Raw genomic sequence first — 13,768 nt, 5'->3', positions numbered from 1 at the left:
TTTTGCTAACAAAATAAATGGATTCTTAGTCATTTGAGTCAGCAGTTGATGTCCTCCCAGATGCTCCCTAAAAAGTTATAGCTAATCCACCCCTCCAGTGTGTGAGAACCTAAAGCTTTCAGCAGGAGACTCATATGCTGCCCTGCTGGTGCTCGTGCCACCTTTAGTGAGAAATCACAGTGATCCGGACATGCCCCAATCTCTTCCCTGAGATCCTGCTCTGAGCACTGGGAGAAGCTGAATGAAAAGTGCTTAGGGTCCCTTTTCTTCCTCAAACCCCCCAGCCTCTTAAGGACCATCAGATTCATAATCTCCACCATGGTATGAGGAGACTGTGGTTTTGAGGGCACTAGTGTGCCCCCATAGTTCATGTCTACCCAGAACCTCAGAATATGACCTTATTTGGAAATAGGATCTTTGCAGATGTAATTAGTTAATGGTCTTGAGAGGAAGTCATCTTGGATTTAGAGTGAACCTTAAATCCAAAGACTTATAAGAAGAGGAGAGGGCACACAGACATACAGAGAAGAAGTCCATACGAAGATGGAGGCAGAGAATGGAGTGATGCATTTACAAACCAAAGAATGCCAAAGATTATAGGAACCACCAGAAGGTAAGAGCGAGGCACAGGGTGATTTCTGCTCAGAACCTCCAGAAGGAACCAGCCCAGCCAACACCTGGATTTTGAACTCTGTCCTCCAGAACCATGAGAGAATAAATTTCTGTTTTTTAAGCCACCCAATATGTAGTAATTTGTTATCACAGCCCTGGGAAATGAAGACAGTTACCATAACCTGGAAATCTATTATACAGACAGAGGTTGGTCTAGTTTCAAAGGACATATACCAGGTAGGAGATGACACGGTTTCATGAACTGTTAATGGTTGTGGCAGCTGGGTTATTTGTTCACAGCTCTCTGATCCCTCCTTCTCTCTGGTAGGGTTGAGTATATTAATTTCCTGTGGTTGCTATAACAAATTACCACAAAGTTGGTGGCATAAACAACAGAAATTTATTCTCTCACAGTTCTGGAGGCCAGAAGTCCAAAATCAAGGTGTCAACAAGGCCATGCTCCTTCAGAAAGCTTTCCTCTTCTAGCTTCTGGTGGCTGCCTGTATTCCTTGGCTTGTGACTATATCTTCCTCTGACTCTCTGTTATGAAGACACATGATGGCATTTAGGTCAATACTGGATAATCCAGGATAAGCTCCTCTTCTCAAATCACTTCCGTTGCCATACAAGGTCATATGCACTCTTTGGCCAAATAAGGTACTATTCACAGCTTTCAGGATTAGGACATGAACTTATCTTCTTGGGGGCCACAAGTCAGCTCATGCCAGGTGGCTTTCCAGTGCCCCTCACTTCAGTAGGTGGGACAGTCTTTAAGAGGCATCATGTGTTTCTGCTCACTCCTCTTGCATACCTGCTACTCTGCCATGTGACAAGTACATTCCAGGTACTGGCTGTTCCTTCAGTCTGGGGCCCGAATGAGATTGAAAAGGATTAGACGTGATCTGACCTACAACTTGGAGCAGAGCTGTTGCAACCAACTCACATACTAGGGCACTTGTAATAAATACTTGTTGTTATGAAGCCCACATATTTGGAGCTGTTTGTTACTGCAGCAAAAGCTGTGTAATACAATGGAGATTGCAAATTGGATGCATGTAGCTTCCATAAAACTTTAAGTATGATGATCCTCCTGAAATATCCCTGACATCTTATCTATTTGGGGAGTGCTTCCTACTCTTCCTCCTCTAAAAAGACTGGAAAAATCCAGATAGAAGGTCTTAGAAGTATGTCCCCATGCCTTGCTTCCATGCATCTGTCTTGCCCATAGACTATCCTCAGAGTCAGGTACAATGCTAATGTGTTTTTGTGTATCCCATGCCTGGGAAAAGCTTCCATGAATGAATGCATAAAAGAATAAATGAGCAAATGAATAGAGCATCCACAACTTTTAAGAGTAGTAAGAGAAGAAAACACTTTTACAGTGGGCCAGGGTAACACAGTGGTCATACTCAAAGGCTCTGGAGCCAGAAGCTCAGCTCTCTCTTACTTGGTGTGTGAGCGTGGCCTAGTTTCTTAACCTCTCTGTTTCAGTACCCCACATGCAAAATGAAAATACTAATAGCCTCCCTCTCTTAGGGCTGGTGAGTAGTTGTAAACAAATAAAGCACTTGAAATAGTGGCTGTCACCTTGTCAGCACTATCTAAGCCAGGGGTCAGCAAAGTAAAGCCCAAGGGTCAAATCCAGCTTGCAGCTTGTTTTTATTTGGCCTATAACCTACTTTTGTATGGCCCATGAACTCAGGATGACTTGCATATTTAAATTACTAAAAATAAATTTTAAAGGATAGTATTTCACGACACACAAAAATGATATATAATTCAAATTCAAGTGTCCATAAGTAGTTTAACTGGAACACAGCGATACCCATTCATTGACATGTCGTCTATGACTGCTTATATGCTACAATGGCAGAGTCAAGTAGTTGCGACAGAGATCACATATGGCCTGCTAAGCCTAAAATATTTATTATCTGGCCTATTACAGATAAAGTTTGCCAACCCTTGATCTAAGTTCTTACACCCTATAGCCTCATTTAGCAAATGAGCACAAGTACACTTGCCCAAGTACTGGAGCCAAGAGGTCAGCAGTGCCTCCCAAGTCTGATTTCTGATTTCTGCTGAAAACACCAGGGATCAGCAGGGATGTTGAGTTCATCTAGGAGCAGGGACAACAGGAGGTGGGAAATTCATACTTTGTTTATACCCCTTCACATCATTTTTGTCATCCGTGTGCATCCATTACTCTCAAGGTGGTTCCCCCACCCCTAGATAAATAAACAAGTAAAGAGGAAACAAAAGTAAATAGAGGATCAAAGAGCACAATTTGAAGATGACATCTTCACTGCAGTCTGAGCTTTCTCTGATTTACCATGAAAAATTCAGAAGCTTCCTCTTTTCTGCTTCATTATCTCTTCCAATTAATTAATTAATCCATTCCATAATTTATGTGCATGTATTTATAGAGAACTTATTATATGCCACGGATTGTGTCAGGCACTGGGGTCTAAACAGTGAACAGGACAGACCTGTTGGTCTGGACCTCAGCAAACTCCTAGTGTCATGACTGCTGTATGACGTGGGGCCTCGTTGGCAAATTTGATAAGGGTACCCCTTCTTCTGGGCAGAGCGCATGGCTTTGTAAATCTATGAAGAGCTGAATTTTAGCCCTTATACAGTGTGCAACCAGCACAACTGTACATGGCGGCCTTGTAGGTCTCCTGGGAGGCACGAAGAGTTAACAGGGACAGTGGAGACACAGGAGACTAAGCAGCACATAGGGCAGCATCTGACCCATCTGTGGCTAAACCAAGAGACACATTTCAGAGAGGTTGTCTTCTAATGAGAGGTCAGTACATACAGCAGTGAAACAGTCTTATAATAAGCCTTTATCTTGATTAGAATTTGTCTTAAATATGGGGACTCTGAGGCATGGAGAGAGGTCAATTAATCCTTTGCCTGTTTCTGAAACTTCCTTTCTAAAGGAGAGAGAGAGAGAGAATTTACATGCTGCCATTTAGGCCCTTTCAATATAGGCACTGGCATAACATTTTGGCAGAGGCACTAAATGACTTAAGAAAGTTGGGAAATGGCAGAAAGATGTTTTTATTATTATTATTATTCAGAAGCTTGTATTTGGTCATATAAATCGTTACACTCACTTAAGTTTCTGCCTCAACCAAGACCAAGAATTACATTTACCAATATTCTCAGGCCCACTGCTACTGTGTAGAACCTTAAGTTGTAACAGGCAAACAAAACAAAACAAAACAAAAACACGATTGGAAGGATTTACCAGCAATGGACTACGAGATTCTGGAATTTGTATGTGTGGGAGACCTGAATACTAAAACAACACTGAATGTCGTGGCCAAGAGCTGCTTCTCTTTCTACGGGTATGTTTATTTTCATAGCCCTATCATGTTATTAAATATGCTTGCATTTAGCCTTCTCTAAACCCTATCATCTGCATTTTGAAGAGAAGACATCTCTCCATTAATTTCCTCCTTTGAAAAATAAATCCGTATGGAATTCGCTATCTATATAGATGAAGGTAGATGTATAAGGTAAGTTATATAATACCACAGCAAGAAACTGCTCTGTTAATAAAATTCAGGGACTTTCTAGTAGCAGCTGTGATAACAGAACCCAGAGAGTGTCATGCAGGAAGGTAGTAAGGTATAGTAAAAGAATTCAGGTTGCGTCTTTGAAACTCACAGTAAATAACAGTTCTAAGCCTGCTGATTGCGCTAGTGAGTGCCAGACAACCCCACCCTGTCCAGAAATCATAGCTTCCTGGAAGACTTTCTTGAGTCTCCTGTGTGTTATGCTATCATATGGAATTTTCTCAGACCACCATTTTCCAAAAAGTAGTCCAACACTGCTTCAGTTCCTTGTTCTACTTTTTTTCCTACTGACTTATTACCATCTGTCATGCTGCATGTATTAGTTAGCTATTGCTATGTAACAAGTGTCCCCAGTGCTTAGTGATTTAAAACAATGACATTGACTATGTCATAATTGTTAGGATTTCAAATGCAATTAATTTGGACCCTTTCACTCAAGACCTCATAAGGCTGCAATTAAGGTGTCGACCAGGGATGAGACCATCTCTGGGCTCTATTTGGGAAAGATCCAGCAGGGATTATTGGGAGCCATTTTAGATGCTGCCTACCACACCACAGATTTTAATAACTTTGTGGCATATTATCACATCCCTCAATATGGGCAAAGATGTCAGCTGGTTTGTTTCTCTTTATCCATGGTGCCCAGGACAAAGCCTCTAATATTTGTTGAAAGAATGCACAAACATAGAGAGCACTTCTATTTCCCAGAGAAATCCCATGTGTGTCTTAGTTCTTTTCTTTCTTGAGTGTAAAAGAACCTGGAGGAGTCTGAGTGGCCAAAGGCTGATGTAGTTTTACATACATTTTTCCAGATAGGTTTATCTAGGAGAATGGTGTTTTAGCAGTGGGTAGAATGGTGGCTCCAAAGCTGCCTATACCTTAATCCCCAGAAACTATAAAGACGTTAATTTGTATCACAAAAGGGATTTTGCAGATGTGATTAAGTTAAGGATTCTGAGATGGGAGATTAGTCTGGATTATTTGTGGGTCCCATCTAATTGTGAGTCTCTAAAGCAGAGAACCCTTTCCGGGTGTGGTCAGAGAGAGACATGATGGCAGAAGAAAGTCCAAGAGATGGAAGTGTCAGAAGGAGTCCCCATTGCTGGTTCTGGGCTATTGGGGACCCTGTGCAAGGACTGCAGAGAGGCCCCCAGCTGCAGAAATGAGAACAGTCCCCAGCTAACAACCAGTAAGAGAGCAGGGGCTTTAGTCCTTCAACCTCATGGAACTGGCTTCTGCCAACACCTGAATAAACAAGGAAACAGAGTCTCCCCTAAGACCCACAGAGGGCGCGCAACCCACTCGCACCTTGGTTATAGATCCTTGAGACCCACACTGGACTTTAAAGTTCCAGAATTTTAAGATAATAAATTTGTCTGGCTTTAGGCCTCTAAGTTTGTGGTCATGAGTTAAAGGAGCACTAGGAAATTAAGACAGCAGGATTCAACAGCTCTAGATTCCTGGTTTGGCTAAGCATGAGAGAAGGAAATAGTGGAGAGTTGTAACCCTTGCTATCATCACTGAAATGACCCAAAGATCATACATCTTCAGCCTTTTGAAAGAGCCTAATTTTCAGTGGTTATGGACGTGAGAAGAAGTCATGGCATATTTATTAAGACCCATCCATGGAGTATTAGGGACTCAGGATTGGATCTTTGCTCCTGATAAAACTGTGGGAAGAAAAGATCTTTCCTTGGAACTTGTTTCTGGAAGAATGATACTCTATTCCAGATCAACATGAAGAGAAGACTGCCATGAGAAATGCATGTTATGCAAGAGGTGTTGGGGGTCATTAGCTCCTCCTTGTTTAAATTGCTTCATGCAAACTTCTTATTGAAGTGCATCTGACATGCAGGAAAGAGTACACATCAGTGGATGATCACAGAGTGAACACACCCATGCAGCCAGCTCCTAGAGTGGGGTCAAAACCAGCTGCCCACAACCCAGTGCCCCATCGCAGCCATTCCATCTCCCCTCAAGTGTCAGCTTTATTCTGACTTCCAACACCAAGGATTAGCTTTGCCAATTATTGTATTTTATAGAGAGAATCACACAGAATGTACTCTTGTGTCTGGCTGCCTTCATTCATCAGTAAGTTTGTGAGATTCATTGCATGTCAGTGTAGCAATAATTGTTTTGTGCTTTTTCCTTAATGGTAATCATATGAATATACAATTGACTTAACCATTTGACTATTGGTAGACTTTTTGGTTGCTTCTGTTTTGAGGCCATTGTGAATGGCACAGATAGGAATATCCCTGTACCTTGTCTCTTGATGAGCACATTATATCCCACTTTTTGGTTGGGTGTATGCCTGGGCCACGGGTGGAGGAGAGGATTCCCAGGTCAAGAACACCTTCTATTGTTCTGCTAGATATATCAGGTCCAGGGCTGAGCAAAGTGAGTCATGCCAGTGGAAGGTCAGAGCCCATCTTTATGGAGAATTTTTATCTTTTGTTCTCATGTATTGCTTTGCATCAATTTCAATTTTGGGAATCATTATTGTGTTGGTTTGAATCTGTTGAGGACCCCAGAAAAGCCTTGTCTTTTAATCCCATTCAGTATTTGCTGGGTGGGAGACTTTTGATTATTCCAATGGAGATATGACCCACCAATTGTGGGTGGTAACTTTTGATTAGATGGATTCCATGGAAATGTGTCTCCACCCATTCAAGGTAGGGTCACTTACTGGAGCCCTTTAAGAGGGAACCATTTTGGAAAAAGTTTTAGAGCCCACACAGACAGAGACCTTTGGAGATGAAAAAGGAATCAGTTCCCAGGGAAGTTTCATGAAACAAGAAGCCTGGAAAGAAAGCCAGGAGATGTCACCATGTTTGCCATGTGCCCTTCCAGTTGAGAGATAAACCCTGAACGTCATCAGCCTTCTTCAACCAAGGTATCCTTCCCTGGACGCCTTAGATTGGACATTTCTATAGCCTTGATTTAATTTGGACATTTTCACAGCCTTAGAACTGTAAATTTGCAACTTATTAGATTCCTCTTATTAAAAGCTGTTCTATTTCTGGTAAATTGCATTCTGGCAGCTTGTAAACTAGAACAATTATAATTTTGAATTTTGCTGCCTCTATAAATTTTGCATCCAGCGTGAATGCCTCACTCACCTCACCCTAGTCCAATACTTGAACAGGTCCAAGAAACATCATAAATGTCTCTGGTCTGCATTCTCCATGTCAAGTTGCAAAGGGGCTGTTATGGAGTTGTGGGAGGTGGGGGCGTTTACAAGCTTGAGTGAACCATTAAAGATTTAGGTCTGCAAAGCTCATACTTATACCTGCATTATCTCACGGGGGCATTTTGTCTTATTTTCAAGTACTTTTTTTTAAATTCAGACAGAACTTTGCAATGTGATCTGAGATTTGCTGGCCTGAGGGAAAACATTCCAAGTTGGATTTTTAATTAATTAATTAACACTAGGGTTGGTGTGACCAGGCTCCCCTCCCAGACCAGCATTCTCAGAAGTAGCCTATGTGAAAAAAGAGGAGCAGGGAGGGTGGGCTGTTTGCAAAGGTCTGGCTGTGCAAAAGGACTATACTCACAGCCAGATTTGGTCCAAATGCCGTCACTGAATTTCCCCTTCCCTCCACTACTGCCAGTTGCCTCTTTCCTATCTCTTCGGCCAGCTCTATCCCAAGGTTTACATGAGCAGCTACAGGCATGATAGGATGAGGCTTTTCAGAGCTTGGATTATTGGGTTTGGCTGAGCAAATCCTCTTCAGAAAAATTATTCACCAGTCGGCCTTATTTACACATTGGGAGCAGAGCACTTTTTATTTTGTTACTTGCTAGTCTTCGTGTGTTCTGGGCATAGCAGCAGCACATGTGAATCCAGGGGCATTTACTGCTGGGAGCCAGGGGAGAGCTGGGGTTGGAAGCTGAGGCTTCTCTATGGGATAATGGTGATTGATTTCACTAGGAGGAAATGGAGCTGTGCTATGACAACTCAGAACTAAATGAGGCTCTAGAACCATAAAGCTGGTTCTTGATCTGTCTTCTGTGTCTCCCAAAGGAAAACGATTTGTGCTAACGATGCAACCAGACCACACAGAGAAAGTCTCTTGCTGGCTTGTTGGTTTGACTGATAAGAGGTTTATATATATGTTCTGCTCAATTTCACAAGGCAACCACATCCCAATCACTCCACTCCCCCTAACTATTTGCTCTAAATTGGGGGTCTGGCTCCTTGGTGCTCCTGACTCCACCTTTGAGGCAGACCCTTGTGGCAGTTTTCAGCTGAGGGGCCCACACTCTGGAAGTTCACAGCCAACCCCATGTGAATCTGGCTGGTGAGCTCAGGGGTAGCCTGGCCTTAACTCTACCCACTCACCCACACTGTCTCTCCTCCACTGTCTGCTCCTGCCCCCTCTGCTTTTGGATGCCATGTTATATGTTCACATGTACAGCTTCTCATCACCATTTCTCTGAGTCTTTACATGATCTCTCCAACTTGCCCTGTGCAGTTCCGGACTCTTCATCTGACGATGAGACCATCGAGCATCCTCTGTGAGCCACCAGGCCTGCCGGGTCTCTGTCCCCCACCTCTGCGCAGAGTACCTGCCACTGCTGGGGCCATGACAGCCCGGGATGGGGGGCCTGGGCGGTTGGAAATAGCAAAATCATGTCACTTTCACGTCTTCATGATCACTATTTTATTCTTTTCTTTCTTTTGGGTGGGTGGTCTGGGAATTGAACCTGGCTCTCCCGCATGGAATATTTTGTTCTTGTCACAAAACAAATATCTGTCTCCTTTTTGGAGTGCATGTAAACTAAAAACTGAAAGCACCTTGAGATCTTCCCAGCCTCCTTACAGTTGGGTATATATTCTTCAAATTCTTACCTTGTAATTTATTTATATAAGTGTAGATGTGTGTGTTTATATATTCACTTAACCATATATCTGAGATATCTTTTCATGTCAGTACATATAGATCTGCCTCATTCTTTTTAATGGCAGCAGCGAATTGCATTGAATGAGTATATCATAATTTATTTATCCAATTAAAATCAGAGACTCTCAGAGCTCAGCTATTGCTTTCAGGCAGAGGAATTCCCTCCACAGTGTCTCTGCGGGATGCCTGCCTAGCCCACACAGGTCTTGGGTTTCCTTGGGTACAGAAAGTTTTGATGGATCCTGGTCTCTGGGGTGGTGTGTTTATTTCTGCTTCTTTCAAATGGCTGGCTATTCAATTAAGACTAAGACAGATTTCCAGCTGTGTCTGTGTCCAAGCTATTTTAAAGACATGCTGTATTTCAGGTAGATAACCTGCAGAATCACTGCCTGGTAGACATTAGCATTTCATCCTTGGCCCTTTATCTTTTCCTTCTGCGTCACCTCATCTTCTTCCTTTACTTTTCTATCTGTTTGGGATTTGAAATAGAATCACCTCCTTGGCACCTGCACCCTTGCCATGCACAGGTGAGCACCTTGGGCTCACCATGTTCAAAGTCAACTCACCGTCTTTCCTTCTAGCCTCCTCCTCTTCCTCCTCCAGCCTGCCAGGGGTGGAATTCTGCCTAGCTGCTCCTCTCATGAGAAGCTGGCATTCATCCTTGTTGGCTCTTTTTCCATCTACCTCATGCCCTACCTCCCAAACATTTCTGGGATGCCTGCCTCACCCTGCAAGCTTGTCATCACTGCTCTAATTCCTGCCACCTGCAAGGGCATGGACCAGAATCTGCCTTCACTCTCATCTCTCCAACCTGCAAGAGCCACCTCAGAAAAAACACATCTGACCACATCTCACCCAGACCCGTCCACCTGTTTCTCCACCTCCTACAGAGGAATGCTTAGGGTGCTTTGCCAGGGCAGGCAGCCTTCCATGCACTGACACTGCCTTATTTTCTTCCCCCATCTTCTGCTTAGCAAGAGTCTAACATCTGACTACTCCCTGCCATCTCTCTGGCCCTGCTGGCTATTTTGCCTGGATAGTCCTCCTCTCCTCTTTAAATCTGAGGAGATGTTGTCTGCTCTAAGGAGTCTCCTTTGATCACCTGGTCTAGGTTAGGTACTTCTGTTCCATTCTCAGCACTTCCCTCTTTTGTTGACCTTAACTTGTATAGCATAGTCGTCAATGTGGACTCTTTCCTGTGTTGAGCTGTGAATTCTCCAAAGACAAAAATCAAGTCTTATCTCTTATCACATACATAATGGATATTCAGTGCACATTGGGTGAATGAATGAGGGATGGATGGATAGATGGAAGGATGGATGGGTGGAAGGATAGGGAAGGAAGGAAGGAAGGAAGGTAGGTTAGATGATGAATGGATGATGGATGGATGGGCAGATGGAAGGATGAGTGGGAGATTCTGAATTCTACAGGTATTATTCTGGTTTCTAGAATCTTTGGAATGAATCTGTACAGTTTCAAGTGGCTCATTGCTCCCTTTAGCTTCCTGGCACATTGTTTTCTGCCCAACAGGGGAGGAACAACAGGAAGGAGAGGCGATTCTGCTTTAGCTTTACCAAGGTCACTATACCAGGAGCTTTAGGAAAGGCTAATGAATGAAAGGTGGGGGTGGGAGGCAGCTGGGAGCAGTGCAAAAGTTTAATGGTGCTGCAGCCAGACTGAAAGCATAGGACATGGTAACTAACAAAAGGTCAAGATGGGTTTTCCCCTTGAAGGCTCCCTAACCTGAGGTCGATTGGTTCATTTGGTCTCTATTTAAAAGTTGCGATGATATTAATAATAAAACACTAATAGAGGGCCATAGTGTTGAGGAACACAATCTATGTCCCACACACCATGTCGAACCTGTCCACAGCATTGCTAATGTAACCCTTAGAATAACCCTGTGAGCAAGTACAGTGACCACCATAGCTCCCATTTAAAGAGGAGGACTCTGAGGGCTCAGTAACTTGAGGGTCTCCCAGCTTCTAAGTGGCAGAGCCAAGCTCCACTCCCAGAGCCTGCCCTCCCTCTACACCCTGTGGAGAGGGGGCCTAGTATATCTTGGCAACCAAAGTGAGGTATTTTCCTGGATGCTGGTCTCCCTAGGTCCTCACAGCAGGACTTGAAGAAGAAGCAGGTTCAGAAGGGCCGGGGGAACTAACCCGAGGTTCCACAAAGGGTTGGCGGCAGAGCTAGAGATGGAGCCCAGCTCTCTCTCTGGAATGGGCAGGATGAAGAATCTAAGGGTGGCAGGGCCAGGCATACCAACATGCCACCCCAGGCCTCTGGGGACAGACCCTTAAGTCCTAAGACTTTGACTGCTCAACTCCTAATGCACGTGCTTCACCCACTGGTTTGTAACCACATCCTTCTGGATAAATGGATTAACAGGATGTCTAATTTTCTTGTATCTTCTCAGTCTGAGACTCTATCCCCATGCACTGAAAGATTCTCATTTAACATGCCAGCTGGAAAGTGTCATCCATATTCAAAGATGAGAGCAGAGTTATTTACCATCAGGAACAAAGCAGGAGGGGCCTGAGGGCCATCGAGATTCCAAATGACCTAGAGGTGCCCTGAAGCCTCCCAGAGTCTTCTCCAAGGATGAAGTCTTCTGAATCTAAATATTATCGAGTCTGAGTAGACAGTGAACCATATTTTTCTCTGCCTTCCCTTCACATTAACCTTTTGTTAATCTTTAGGAATAAAATAGGACTTTCCCCCAAAGGATGCACTGAGAATTATTCATATCTTTACAGTAGATGCAAATAGATAGAAAAGGATTCCTTCTTCTTTCAAAAATAATTTTAGAGTTGCCCCCAAACAGAGAAAATGCATCATTTTATTCAGTCAAGTGCTGCTTAACTGATCGTACAATAATTGAGTGCATAAAAGTTCAATGGAGTTTTACACCCACCCATGAATCCACCACCCAGATCCAAACACAGGACCTTCCCGTTACCACAGAGGGCACCCTCTGCCCCTTCCCTCTCAACAAGTGCCACCCGGAGTGACGTTTGCCCAACTTCTATCACCGTAGATTTGTTGTGCTTACTTCTGAATGTCTTATAAACAGAATCACACGGAACATGTCTTTTAAGCTAGCTCATCATTACAGACATGTCCTTCTATCGAAAGCTGGAGATTCTATAACCAAATGGTCCATGTTTTAAAGGTCTTATTGTGAGCTTATGAAACAATGTTTTGGAGATATTATAAAAGATGTTCTCTGCAAAACAGAAAAGTGCTTTTAGCCTTTTTTTTCCTCACCAAATGGAAAATGCTGGATTAATCTGCACTAAATCTGGGTAGTATATTTGGGATAGACTGCTTAAAATATGCTACCTAATCTACTCAGATCCCGTGGGAGTCTAAGGGACCCCTCAGAGTTAGTCTGAAGACCCTGGGGTAGTTACAAGCACTGATTTGTAATAAAGCTTCTCTAGTCCACCCATTTTGAGTAGCAATAAGATTTTTTATCTTAGGAAAGTTAACAATCTTTCTCAACGATGTGGTAGAGGATCACTGGTAGTCAAATGAACTTTAGAAGCTCCTTGTGCCCTATCTTTATCATAGAAATTTATAACACTCATTAGCAATTAGTTCATTAAAAGCACTGATAAGTCCCACTGCAAAAATAGCTATTTAACTTGGTTGATCCAGTATTAACCAAACGTCTTCATCCACAGAATGCTCTTATCCTGGAGAATCTTCTTCTATCTCACAGTGCTCACGTTTCCTATAACCGAGATATCAGAAGCCAGCAAACGGAAAATCGGCCTTTGGGTGAAAATTTGTCATGCTTACCTTGTAACTGCAATAAACACAAGCCACCCATGTGTATCTTCTCAGATTATCCTGTTTTTAAAAAACCATTTAAGTTATCAAAGCTAATATAAGTTCAAATTCATACCTTTTTCAAAATATGGGTGGAAAAATCCATTTTAAAAAGGTTTATTTCATGGAAACTTCATTTTTCTTATTCTGCAGCTAATTATTTTGAGTTACCAGGGAACCAGAAACACTTTTCTTTCCTGTAACTGCCCACCTGCCTCTAATTCTAAAATCAAGAGAGATGAGCCCAAAATGGAACCAGAGGCCCCAGATCTGGCAGAGGAAGGTCATGGGTGAGCAGGAAAGTGGTAGTTATCAGAGAGTCATCTGTGATACTGTATAATCAGAGTTTATTATCTCTTTTGACCTTTTCTTTCCTTACCAATGTATGTTGGCTTGATCAATAAATGCCTCCAAAATTCCTCCCCATTATCCACAGTGGCCGCAATTTCCTATTTGCAAATATCCCATAGTGTTTCATCAGTTAAGAATCTGTCCCATTATTGGTTAGACATTTTATTAGTTTTTCAGAAGAAATCATTTCTGATAATTTGCTAATTTGTTCAGATCCTCTCTGCCAGCCACTGGTCACCCACAGACCGTTTTCAGCTTAATTTTATTTGGCCAGACATGGGGATTTCTGTGTTTTTAGTTGTATTAAGTCCTTTGCAGAGAGGGAAGGTTCTGGTGGAAACTGACAGCTCTAACTGTGCAAAGAAAACACATTGCAAGTTTAATGGTGCTTTTGAATTACCAGATCCAAACAATTTCAAGAGAGATTAAAAAAAAAAGCCCTGCTCTTACACAGTTTTGTCTCTGATTGTCAGCGTA

Source organism: Tamandua tetradactyla, chromosome 16, assembly GCF_023851605.1.
Source record: "Tamandua tetradactyla isolate mTamTet1 chromosome 16, mTamTet1.pri, whole genome shotgun sequence".
NCBI lineage: Eukaryota > Metazoa > Chordata > Mammalia > Pilosa > Myrmecophagidae > Tamandua > Tamandua tetradactyla.
This window is presented reverse-complemented; position numbering follows the sequence as displayed.